Genomic DNA, 12,969 nt, shown 5'->3' on the forward strand with positions numbered 1-12,969 from the left:
TTAAGAAGGATAGTAAACAATACGAAACCATTTCCTTTTATCTATGATATATCAAATCCAAAGGGTATCAACAAATAAATTCTTAATCCTAAAAGAACTAAAAGGGTAAAACAAGCATATTCTATTATGCAACCCAAGTGACAAATTTAAATATGATGAGTGTGCCAATGATTGCTACCAATCATACTATGGCAATATGGCATGTAAAATTTCTATCATTGGCCAGTGCAATATCTAACATCCATTATTATGTAAAATTAGCTCAAAAATTAGTATATCTTGCTCATAATCTTTTTGCATTAACAAGCATGGAAGCAACTTGTATTTCTACTTGTATAACTTCATCTTTACCATATGCAAGGTAATCTCAATAGTGGATGTAAAGAGGACATGTTCCTGGGTTACAAATCCATTTTTTTGCCTTGTCCATTTAAGTTGAAATTGCTTGATATTGACACTCTCTATAAGCACTTTTCCATCTTGTGGATCATAGAATATCTCAATCAGACTTATAATGCACCTTATATCTTTGACCATTGTATGAAAACCTTGGAAATAAAAGTTATGAAGCAAACCCAACTATGATTCAGAACAAATGAATACATATATAAAATTGGAAATCCATACCAAAAATATGTTATACAAGTTGTTGCCAACAAGGTTTCTCCAGTCAAGCAAAGCTATGAAAGAGTAATGCTCAGAGTACTTACCAAGATGCTTGACAATGGCAGTGGCTTTAAGCCTAGTTGTTGTTAAACCTTCAGACATTGTTGTTCCTTGTATTTTTCAAACCTTTCATTGAAGTCAGCAAATCAATACCTAGAATCCAAGTTGATACTTGCCCTCAAATTTTTGGTGTATTTGTGGGGATGCTTAAGACCATTTCCACTGGCGATAGTCATCCACATTGGCCTTGTTTTATTGCTTGGTTTAGTGTTGTCACTATAAATCAAGGGATAACTAAGTATTTAGGGATAACAAAGTATTTTTACTTCGATACTTGCCCTAAAATTGTTGATGTATTTGTGAGGATGCTCAAGACCATTTCCATTGGTGGCAGTCATCCACATTGGCCTTGCTTTATTGCTTGGTTTAGCACTGTTACTATGAATCAAGGGATAACTGCGTATTTTTACTTCAATACTTGCCCTCAAATTGTTGGTGTATTTGTGGGGATGCTTAAGACCATTTCCATTGGTGACAGTCATCCACATTGGCCTTGTTTTATTGCTTGGTTTAGTGTTGTCACTATAAGTCAAGGGATAACTAAGTATTTTTACTTCGATGAATCAAAAGAGAAATCAAGAGATATCTCAGGCGTGAAGGGAAGATGAGACTATGGCAGGGACTGGTCCAACTCCTTGCCTTTGAACTTGAACTAGGATATGAAACAATGGGATTTGTTGGCACTATAATTGGAAATGGAACTACAACCTTGCATCTCAATTTGGACATATGAATAGATGTGAAACAGGCGAACTATAGGGTATGCTAACTATAAAATTGATAATGACACCCACCCAGGACCCAGAAGTTGGAATTGAACCCACACCTATAACTGGATCAATTGTTGAATCTACTCGAACATGAAAGTGAGCCGTCTTTAGGTAAATAATTAGTGCAGCACCTTTCATTATAATTATGGAAAAGGCATTTATCTTTCATACATTCATGGTATGCTGGTTGTGATAAATTCATTAGAATAACAGTTGTGTAAACCATACTACATGTGGCCTAGATGTTAGCAGAATCTGCAATCCAAAACATAAATTGTTTAGCTTGGTTGCTGTCCATTCTGGATGTTCATAGAATCTGCAGTACAAAACATAAATTGTTTGACTTTGCTGCTGTCCACCCCAGATGTTCCCAGAATTTGCAATTCAAAACTTTTGGGTGTTGTCTCATGACCCCAAAATTTTGTCCACACCATGAATTTCTGGACAAAATCTGTGAGAAAATTTTGGGGAAATCGGTGGGAGTGTTTAAATCATTGTTTTGATGGTAGAAATGGATTGGCACCATAAGAAAAAGGCTTGGACACAGGCTGCTAAATATTGCACTGATATAACTATTATGATGATTGATGTTTGCATTGTCTGCAAGTTTAAAGAAATAAACTAATACCTCTTTGGCCAAGTGGGCATAATATAATGCGACTGACATGCTGACACGTTGCTCTACTACTAAGTTACATGCCCCCTTCAGGAATGACACCCTTAATGGTTCAATTGAAGATAGGGATTGCTACCTCTAACCCCTGTTTTGCAAACCAATTTTTGGCTCCAGTTTCCTAGCTGCATTGAGCCTACCTGATCTGATACTGGACTAGGAGTTGAACCCAAAATTTGGCCTTCACCAATGGCCTGCTCTGCCACTAAGATACATGCCCCTTTCATAGTAGGCAGTGGCACCTTTAAAGATTCAATATAAAGGTGTGAATTCTTTTTTGTTTTTGGGTTCCTTTCAATTAATAGTCCTGGTTTTATTTGTCTCTGGTTTCATTTGAATATTATCAATGTTCTGACACCCCCACTTATCAAGTGTCAGAAGCCATTTATATAATCCTTTCATAATTTTGTTGTGTGTACAGAGTATTGAGAGCCAGCTGCCATTTCTATTTACTAAGAGTAAAAAGCCATCTCTATTTCTTGGATTAGCTTTGTCAATTTTGTTATTAACATATGTAGTCAACCACGTTCTATTTCTTGGATTAGTTTTGTCAGTTTTGTTATTAACATATGTAGTAAACCACGTTCCGGTAGAGGCGTCCAAAACGAAGTAACTTGCTACACACTCGGAAAAAAACTATTTTTTAAACTTGCGTTTAAAATTTAAAGGAATTAATAGTGTGAACTATAGTATATTTAATAGTCCGGATTTCAATTTTGTTTTTGAGTTCATTTGAATATTGGTCAACCAAGTTCTGTCAACAAGCTATTGAGCTTTTAAACTAGTTTAAGGGTTCCCATTTGGGTTTCAAATATAATGGAAAATGTTGTCGAGAAGTGTCTGTTGGTCAAATCTAGCTTGGCTTAAAAATGTTGAATTGTTGTTGTTAAAAACTAAATCAATTGAAAGTAAATCTCACATTTGATTCTGGCAAATTATACATTCCTTAGCCCAGCTTAAAAATGCTGAATTGTAAAACAAGATTTGCTGTTGTTAAAAACTATTTGGATGTATCACCTGGATCTATATCAATTGAAAGTAAAACTCACATTTGATCAAATGCTGATTAAAGATTCAATATAAAGGTTCATAAACAATTTTCATCTGGAAATGGAAATTCATAAACAAATTTCCTGTGAAAACCATCGACTGGTTTCATAGGGTTCGAACAGTTCAAGTCTGACAAGCCAAGAGGTTTTTCCCAGCGTGCATAAATTCATAAATTCGTCTGAATTTTCTGTAAGCACAGAGGTTAATTTACCTCGCGCTTGAGGGCGCACCGTGAGCGGACCTGCGAGGTGGGTGAGCGAGCACTGTGAGCGCGGGCGCTGGTTTGAAAATGGGTTGGTGCCAGCTCGGAGGTGGTGGGTCCCGCGTTCCCGGAAAAGGCATGATGCGATGGGCCGTCCTGCTGCCGGATAAACGATGGATGGACGATGGATGCGGGCATGAAGAGCATCGACATGCATGGTAAAGGCCGCCTCCATACGGGCATTTAATGCCCTATGGCAGGCTGGTTAGCTCTTGCCAACTAATTCTCCAAACCCGTTCAATTAAAAGGGCACAAACACCCATAAATATACATTTATGGTGAGAAAGAAAGAAATATTACTATGATTTATTTTTAATTTTAAATATATTGATTTATTTAAGGAATTTTTTTGGTATAAATTACATAAAATAAATTTTTTGGCTGACATGTTTAGAATCAATCAGTATGATTTATTTAACTAGTATGGTTCATTATAGGACTAGATGAGCACCCAAAGCATAGCAAAGGCTTAAACAGAGAGCAATATAGAAACCATAATTTGAAATAAGACTATATTTGAACAATAATATTTAAATTATGATATTAATTTATTAATATATTAAACAAATATATTTAAATTAAGCACGGTCAAATTAAGCAGTCTTTCGTGGAAATCACATAAGAGAAATGGAAATCACATAAGAGAAATTTTTGACCAACGCCTTTTGAATTGTGATTAATTCAAAACTGAATACAAAATTATTTAAATTATGATATTAATTTAATAATTTATTAAAAAAATATTAATAAGTAACAACTATGTTAAACTGCTAGTTTTTGAAAAATAATATTTAAATTAATTTATTAAAATCAAATATTATTAAAAGAAATTATTACTAAAAAAGAAAAAGAAAAAAGTCAAACACCAAACAAGAGGAAAATAAAAGCTTATAAAAAAGAATCAAGACCATAATAGAAACAAGATCATTTAATAAATAAAAATAATTAATAGAAATAAAATAAAAATAATTAATAGAAAATAAATAAAATAGAACAAAAATATACACATATGTAAATAAATAAATAAAAATAAAAATACTAAATTAATAAATAAAAAATTATATATATATATATATATATATATATATATATATATATATATATATATAAAGAAAAGTAATCAATAAATAAAATAGGGTCAACAATAAAATATGGGGTTGAGACTTATTAAACAAATAACAAATATATTAAAAAATAAAAAATTAATAGGATGATAAAATACTTAAAAAAAATATGAAAAATCAAAAATATAAACTCATGAAAAATAAATAAATTATAAATATTATAAAAAAAACACCAATATTAATACATATCCATAAACAAAATTAAATCGTGATATGTTTAAGAGTTTATTGTTAGCATTAATGTTATTAAGACATCTTAATTGAGTAAAATTCATCCATGTATTTTAAGACTTAAACCATTTAATTGGAAAAATCATAAAATTTATAATTATCCCAAATTTACATGAACGTTTCAAAAATATTCTACCGGCTAAGACACTGAAGTAATGCGTTCACACAGAGTAAACTCTAAATTTGAAATGCAGTAAATCTATAATTTCATTTAGAATGTAAACAATAAATATGAGAGGTAGAAATTAGATTCTAATTAATTTTTAAAAATATAATGTTTAAAGTTTTAATAAAAATATAAAAAATCATTATATACGGTTTATAAAAATAATGTTTCAATTATTCAAATAAATTATATATATATATAATATGTTAAAATATTAGTTTAGCTTATGAAATCCAAGGGTAGGTGATAGGGTATTTTTCCAAGAACGTTTTATGTGAAATTTACAGGTATAAAATATGTTAAAATATTAGTTTAGCTTATGAAATCCAAGGGTAGGTGATAGGGTATTTTTCCAAGAACGTTTTATGTGAAATTTACTGGTTTAAAATTAGTTAGTATCCAAAAAAAATATTATATTATAAAAAATATATATTAAACTTTTTCATGTTGGTTTTTGTTTTTTAAATTGGAAACAAGTTTATGGTTTTTTAGTTGTTTTTAGTAGAGATGGAATAAAAAATTAAAGTGAGATTTAGTACTATAATTTTAATTACTAATTCTATAATTTCAAAACTTACCAATGCAATTTCCCATGGTGTATAAAAGCTAATAAAAATTTTGAATTACAATTTTTTTCTTAATTTTATTTTTAAATGATCTATAAGCCAAAATTCCAATATTATGTTACTCTATATAAATTTAAAATTTCAAACAATTACTTTCCCAACCTTATTTACCAATTATCTAGAGGCAAAAATTCCAATATTATGTTTTTTTTATAGGGTGAAAAAACCTATCATTGTCAAACCAATAGTGAGGACAACTATCCATAAATGCAGTCTCACTCATCATAGTTATTCAAGGTAACCAAGCTCACTCATCACAGTTGTTCAAAGTAACCAAGCTACCTGGAATAAATCAGTTTCACTCATCACAGTTATTCAATGTAACCAAGCTCACTCATCACAATTATTCAAGGTAACCAAGCTACTTAGAATAACCAGGTGGTGTGTAAGGGGGCATACTTTCACTCGTACCAAATGCCTCTAGGTCTTGGACCATTAACCTGTTCCCTTAGATCCGAAAAATATTAACTCTTAACAAACATAAACAATTTTATAGCATAATCCAGGCCCATTCCAATATTATATTACTCTACAAAAATTTAAAATTTCATAACATAAACCAAATATATTTGATTCCAATATTAGATTAATATATTATTCAAATATTATATAAAACATGTAATATTTTTACTCTAGAATTACCCTATAATATACTATTTAAATATTATCCAAAAACATGTTTCAAATCCTGAAAACATATAAGACAATACAGAATAAAATTCATTGATTTCCGACCAGCATCATCTCTTTCATTGCAGAAAACGTTTGAACTATTGAACAGAAGCCTTGGGATATCTGGTGAAATTGTTGTTATAATCTACAAAATAGAGCATAAATCTCGAAATGTACCCCAAGCAAATACTATTCACCCAATACTATTTACCATGATTTACCATTTTATATTATATATTCATTCTCTATATATTATAAATTTAAATATTATATATATATATAATCATTCTACATTATTTATAAAGCAATTATAAATATTGTAAATATAGTATATTTATTATTATTTACTAATGGATATTATTATTATTATTAATATTTATTCTACATTATTAGTAAAGTGATTATAACGGAAAAACATCAAAATAATTTGAACCACTATGGGAAGCTACTACTACTCCTTTTAAGCCATTAAACCCTCATATTCTCTCTAAGTCATTATGAGAAACTCCTCGTCCTCTTAAACCATTAAACTTTCAAATTCTCTCTTTAGTCATTATCTGAAAGTACTACTGCTCGTCTTAAACCATTAAGCTCCCGAATTCTCTCTCTTACATATCTAACTCTCCTTAATTTCTTTCATATCTCCTCCCAATTTAATTTTTAATTTTATTAATAAAGACCATTAAATCCCAAGTTCTCCTCCCAATTAATAATCTTTACATACCCACACGCTTTCGTATTCTATCCATACTAATCATGCCTTCATTTGATTTCTCTAATTTCATTTTTTAATCTCTTTCTATGCTTTTTAGTCCTCTCTCTTTTTCTAAATCTTTTTCTTTTAAAATTTTCATATATTTTAATAAATGTTTAGTGAATCATTTTTCTTTATTTTTCTCATAATTCTTTTTATAATCGTTAACATATTTCATTTTCTTCTTACCTCATTTTCTTTACTCCTCCCTTTTCTAAAATTTATAATTCTCATTTTTTTCCACTACTTTTTTTTCTCTAACTTATCTTTTTTTATCACTCATAATATTTATTTTTCTTTTCATTCATTTATTTTAATTGGTTAATTAATTATTTTATTTTACTTCTTTTATTTGTTGATTTTATGTTTATATTTAATTATTTTTCTTTTTAATTGTAGGTTTTTTTTCTAACTCTTTTTAAATTTTTTATTATTCTAAAATTGATGCACAAGCATCTGGCCTTAGCCAGTGATGTGATTGTATGTTCACATGTTGTGGTTAACATGAGATGAATTTCATTGCGGTGAGTGGTCAAAGTCAGTTTTAGTAGAGAGGGTTGGACTTCTGGACTTCTCGAAAATGATCTTTATTTCATTATTGTATTAATTAGAATATAGTATTATTTTTAGACTAAAAGATAAGCATTCGATTTATAAAAAAGAAATAAAAAATGTAATATGCAGTTAAGATAGCATTTGATTCATAAAAGAGAAAAAAATGTAATGATAAGGAGGAGATGATTGGGATGATTGAGAATTGAATAAGTTTCTGGAGTACACAGCATGGGTTGATCTCTGTGTCACAGAGATCAAGTGGGAGATGGACGATCAATGAGTTAAATCACATTCACCCTGAAGTCAGCATGACGTCTTTAATGCAGATTGCACTGGGTCTTGTGGTTAGAGGAGCATTGGACTTGCCATATGCCGAATTGCTACAAGTCTCTAAATCTGAGATTTGCAATCAGAATGAGCGTTGCCGAGTTTTGTTTCTGCAGCTTAACCTTGGATTTATTCGCTGCATCATGGACAATTTCCCCCAGACTGTGGGCCCATAACCCACAGGTCCGTGAATTGTATAAAGATGCAAGTTTGTTGCATCAAAAATACTTTTATTTAATATTATATCCTATAACAATTTAATCTATTACAACATGTAATTAAATATATATATTTAATTAAACTGGAAATCTCTTAATTATAAAAAGACACTCTCTAGCTCAATATAGAAAGATGAATGCCTTGTCCTGTCATGTTAGGTAAAGATTTTGACTTGGTCAAAACATACAAAAATTAAATTAATTTTTTTAGATAAAATAGTTAATTTATAGTTGATGGTTATTAGGCTCCAGTTTTTGACCACCCATAGTTTTGTTAATAATTTTTTTATCTAAGAAAAAATATTAATTATATATATCAGCGTAAATCCATCTTAAACAAGAAGGATCTAATCTATTGATATACAAACATCTTTTAAAATAAAAATAAATTTAATCCCTCTCAATACTAAATAATTCTAAATAAAATTAACATAAATTTAAACTATTATTACACATACCAACAAACAATATCATAATATTTACCATTAATCATAAATAAAACTAAATATTATACCAGTTATACAAATTATTTATTTATTGATTTTTAGACCGATAGGCCTTCTTTTGAATCGATTAGTAGTCTACACTTTCATTCTCTGATGAACATCTGGCATATGGCTACATATCTTTTACTGTTTGACTCTTGGTTTTTGCTATTTGACATCTGGCTAGCTATCATTATTACATTTTTACATGACATCTGTGCCTGCACCATTATTACATTTTTACACCACAGTGCTCGGAGAGTTTGTTTTTTATGCCAGAGTTCTCGGGGAGTTTGTTTGAATTTTTAGTGGAGTTTATGGCACTGAACATGGAGGACATCAGAATGCTCACAAGAAAGAGAGATTTGCTGGGAGAAAAACTCAGAACAATGTGGCGCCAACGGCAGAGACGAGCTTGGATGCCCTTTGCAATTTTAATTAAGCAGTTACAGTGCTTCAACCCACCAGGGTAGGAAGTGGGGCAAGCCCCGGGCTATGCAGTTGCAGTGCTTCAACCCACCAGTGTCAGAATTTGAGAAACATCAATTGGAGCAGCGACCTCCTCGTGGTCACTAAGATTCATCTTGAGCAAACGCTAGAACTTGAGGCAGAGGCCACGATTCAGAGTAAACCAGTAAAAGCCTTGGAGATTCCCGAGGTTAATGGCGAGGTAGAAAATGAGCATCATTACTGTGACAATTGCAATGGTTGCCCAGTCACTTAACCGTCTTGCATATCTCCTATATTTTCTCCTGTGCTTTCTGTCACTATTTGTCTTGATTCAGAAACATGGAATTCAAAACCGATGTTGAATTGAAAATTGATGAGAATGGTTGGTTATTCAAATCAAGGGAAGTTTGGATCTACACCTGCAAGAAGAAGAACTGAAGGAGTTGTGCATGTCCATGTTTAATGTGCCCAAGGAGTTATTGCTTGTGAAGCCAAAAGCATACACTCCTTAGTCGGTATCTATCGGTCCCTATCACCGCTTGAGATCTGAGCTCTATGACAAAGTAGCAGCTGCTCGAAGATTTCATAAAAGAATCAACAGACAGAAGTTTGAGTCCGTGGTTGTGGAGGAGTTTAAGAAGCACGAATGGAAAATCTGGAACAACTATCACAAGTTTCTTGATTATAAGGAAGAAACCTTGGCCTGGATCATGGCGCTGGATGCAGCCTTCCTTCTAGAGTGTTTGCAATTTTATGTCAGGCAGGCCGACCAAAACTCTGACGTGGACGTCAAGCAATTGGGGCGAATACTAGATCCGACTGGCACCAGCGCTGCCCATAATTCCATTGTGAGAGATCTGATGATGCTCAAAAATCAGTTGCCGCTCTTTCTGTTGCAAAAGCTTTTGGAATTACAGTTGGGTTCTGAAGCAAAGGCAAAAGAGAGACTCTCTACCTTGCTAAGGCTTGTGTGCCAAGAATTATCGCCTTTCACCTTCAAGCTGCCCGAGGATTCGAAGATCCATACAATAGAGAGAGGCCACGTCCTAGAGGTGTTGTATTATGTTATCATCACTGTTCCCAACATTGAAGATCCAAATATTCCAAACGAGGAAGAAAAAGAGGAGGTTGTTCCAGGGGAATGTCCACCATTACCAAAGCCTTCAGATTGCTATGGACTGCTCTCACCTCTTTAAATATTAGTCCCATTTGATTTCTCACGAAATTGACTCAAAAAGTGCTCAACGGGCGGTATGTGAAAATCGTGATGAAGTTGCCCTTACGTCTTCTTTCTCTTCTTGGGAATCTTCGTGTTCCAACCGCGTTGAGGAAACCCTTCGCTCTTCTTGTCAACAAAGATGTCACCAATATTGAGGAAGAGGTAAAAGCGGAGGGGGAAGAATCAACTGTTAAGATCATACCACCTACGCGAGATGAACTGGCTATTCCATCTGTGGCCGATTTATACTCTGCAGGAATCAAATTTGCTCCTACCGACGACGACCTCACCTCAGTACAATTTGACTAGAAGACTGCGACACTTTACCTTTCGAAAGTAAGGTTGGACAGCAATACAGAGGTGATCCTGAGAAATCTGGTGGCATTCGAAGCTTCGGCGGCACCAGGTGCGATGGTTTTCAGTGTTCACACAATATACCGATTTCATGAACGGGATGATCGACATCGAAGAGGATGTGAGATTGTTGAGACAAAGTGGAATTATTTACAACCACCTCCAAAGCGACAGAGAGGTTGCGAGCCTGTGGAACAACATGGGTAAGTGCGTTCGGCTCACAAAGGTTCGATATCTGGACAACATTATAGAGGGTCTCAATAGATATTATTATAGAAAATGGAATGTCGTCGTAATGGATTTCGTGAATGAACATATATTTGGATCGTGGCAATTCCTGTCTGTGGTAGCTGCAGCGATACTTTTGATCTTCACTTGCTTTCAGGCTTTCTGCTCTGTATATGATTGCAAGAAGTGGTTAAGCAAGCTAGACTAGGGTACGTGCCATTATCTTGCCGTCGGTGTAAGTGTGTTTATAATGTTGAAAGCTGCACAACAACCTCATCAGGGCTGCCACTTGTAATGATTTTATGGGATTTCTGTATGTTTGTCCATCCATTGTCCTTTGTGTTGCGCTTAAATTATATGCGTATAAGGGGCAGTCTAGCCTAGATTGAGAATACCAGGTATTATTATATACAACCTTTTTCTATTGCGTGTCGGCTTTTGGGTATTCATATGAATATGGGTTTCATTTAAGTACCTACTTCATTATTCTTTTTATATTTTACATATGGGTTTCATTTAAGTACAAATATGATTTTGGTTTGATGATTGCTGGAGTTAGATTTCACCAAAGCGATATCACTTTGTATATTTTTTGCAAAGTTGTAAAATGTTTAATAATTCAATTTTTAAATCAGCCTTGAGAATAATTATTACTAGTTAACACTAATATAGTAAATTATTATTAATTAATATTGAGGAAAGTTATCATGGGCTTTTATCTTTAAATATATGTCACCCATTATTCTTATTTAAAGAATACTCACTATTTTTATTTAAAGGAATTCTAAGTCATTTAAATTTTAAACCATCAACTTGTCAGTAGTTTATAAAACAATGTTTTAGTCTTGCTAAATCCTTTTAAGTTATTTAAATTGTAGTTTATAAAACTGTATTTTACTTTAAATTTTAAACTATTAACTTATTTCGTTAAAGCAAAACAAAAACTAACTAAATATTTAATATTTATCACTTTATATCTTATGATTTAATATTTATAAATTAATATAAAATTTTAAAGTGATTGATGGTTATATTTTATTTTAAATTTTAAACTATTAACTTATTTCGTTAAAGCAAAACAAAAACTAACTAAATATTTAATATTTATCACTTTATATCTTATGATTTAATATTTATAAATTAATATAAAATTTTAAAGTGATTGATGGTTATGATTTACGAGGATAGCTTACAAAAGGAAACGTCAAAGGACGATTATGTTGTTTAAAGATTGTGGGATAAGTAAATTGATGATTATGTTGTCTAAAGATTGTGAGATAAGTAAATTGAGATGATTATATTGTTTAAAAATTATAAGATTTTGTTTTCAATATATAGTTTTTATTTTATTATTATTATTATTTTATTCAATATATTTAATAATATTTTCTGATAATAATTTTGTATTTAATTGTGTTTAAAAAAAAAATATAAACTTTAAGGGGTTTAGAGTAAATTGTGCAAAGTACTTTTATTTAGGTATTTTATGTTGTAAAAGTTATTAATTTGAAATTCCATAGGAAAAACTCAAGTCACAAGTTTAGACAATTTCATGCATGGATTTTTCCATCAAAAGAATGTAACAAGTTCCTCAACTTTTATAGATATATTAGTAATTAAAATCAATGTAAAAGTGTATTTAATGAACAAAGATAGTGTAAAGGTAAAGGATGTGAGTAACTCAGGAGTATTTGGTGACGATTACTTAAGCCATAGGTTGCCATAAGTTAGTTGTGCTAACCATTTTACAACTCACATAAATTGGAAAAAAAAAATTAAAAAAGACGAAAGATAAAAATCAAAATGGTTAAAGGATGCATGGGCTATCTTGAATTTCAATCCAAACTCTCTAGCCACATCCTCTCGCATGAAGTTATGTGTAACCCCCCTTTCAATAATGTTTTCCTACTCTAGGCTCAAGGCTACAATAGAAGCCACCTCATTCTCTAGGTGCTTCAACCAATTTTCCCATGCATCATCATAGACTTGCTCCATTATTTGAGAAATCACCTCAAGTTCACTTATGCCATGAATGTTCCCTCATAGTCCCCATGTCCCTCCTTATCTCTTCTAATGCAT

Source organism: Pinus tabuliformis, chromosome 1_1, assembly GCF_031772625.1.
Source record: "Pinus tabuliformis cultivar Carrire ecotype Pingquan chromosome 1_1, CPIR1, whole genome shotgun sequence".
Classification (NCBI taxonomy): domain Eukaryota; kingdom Viridiplantae; phylum Streptophyta; class Pinopsida; order Pinales; family Pinaceae; genus Pinus; species Pinus tabuliformis.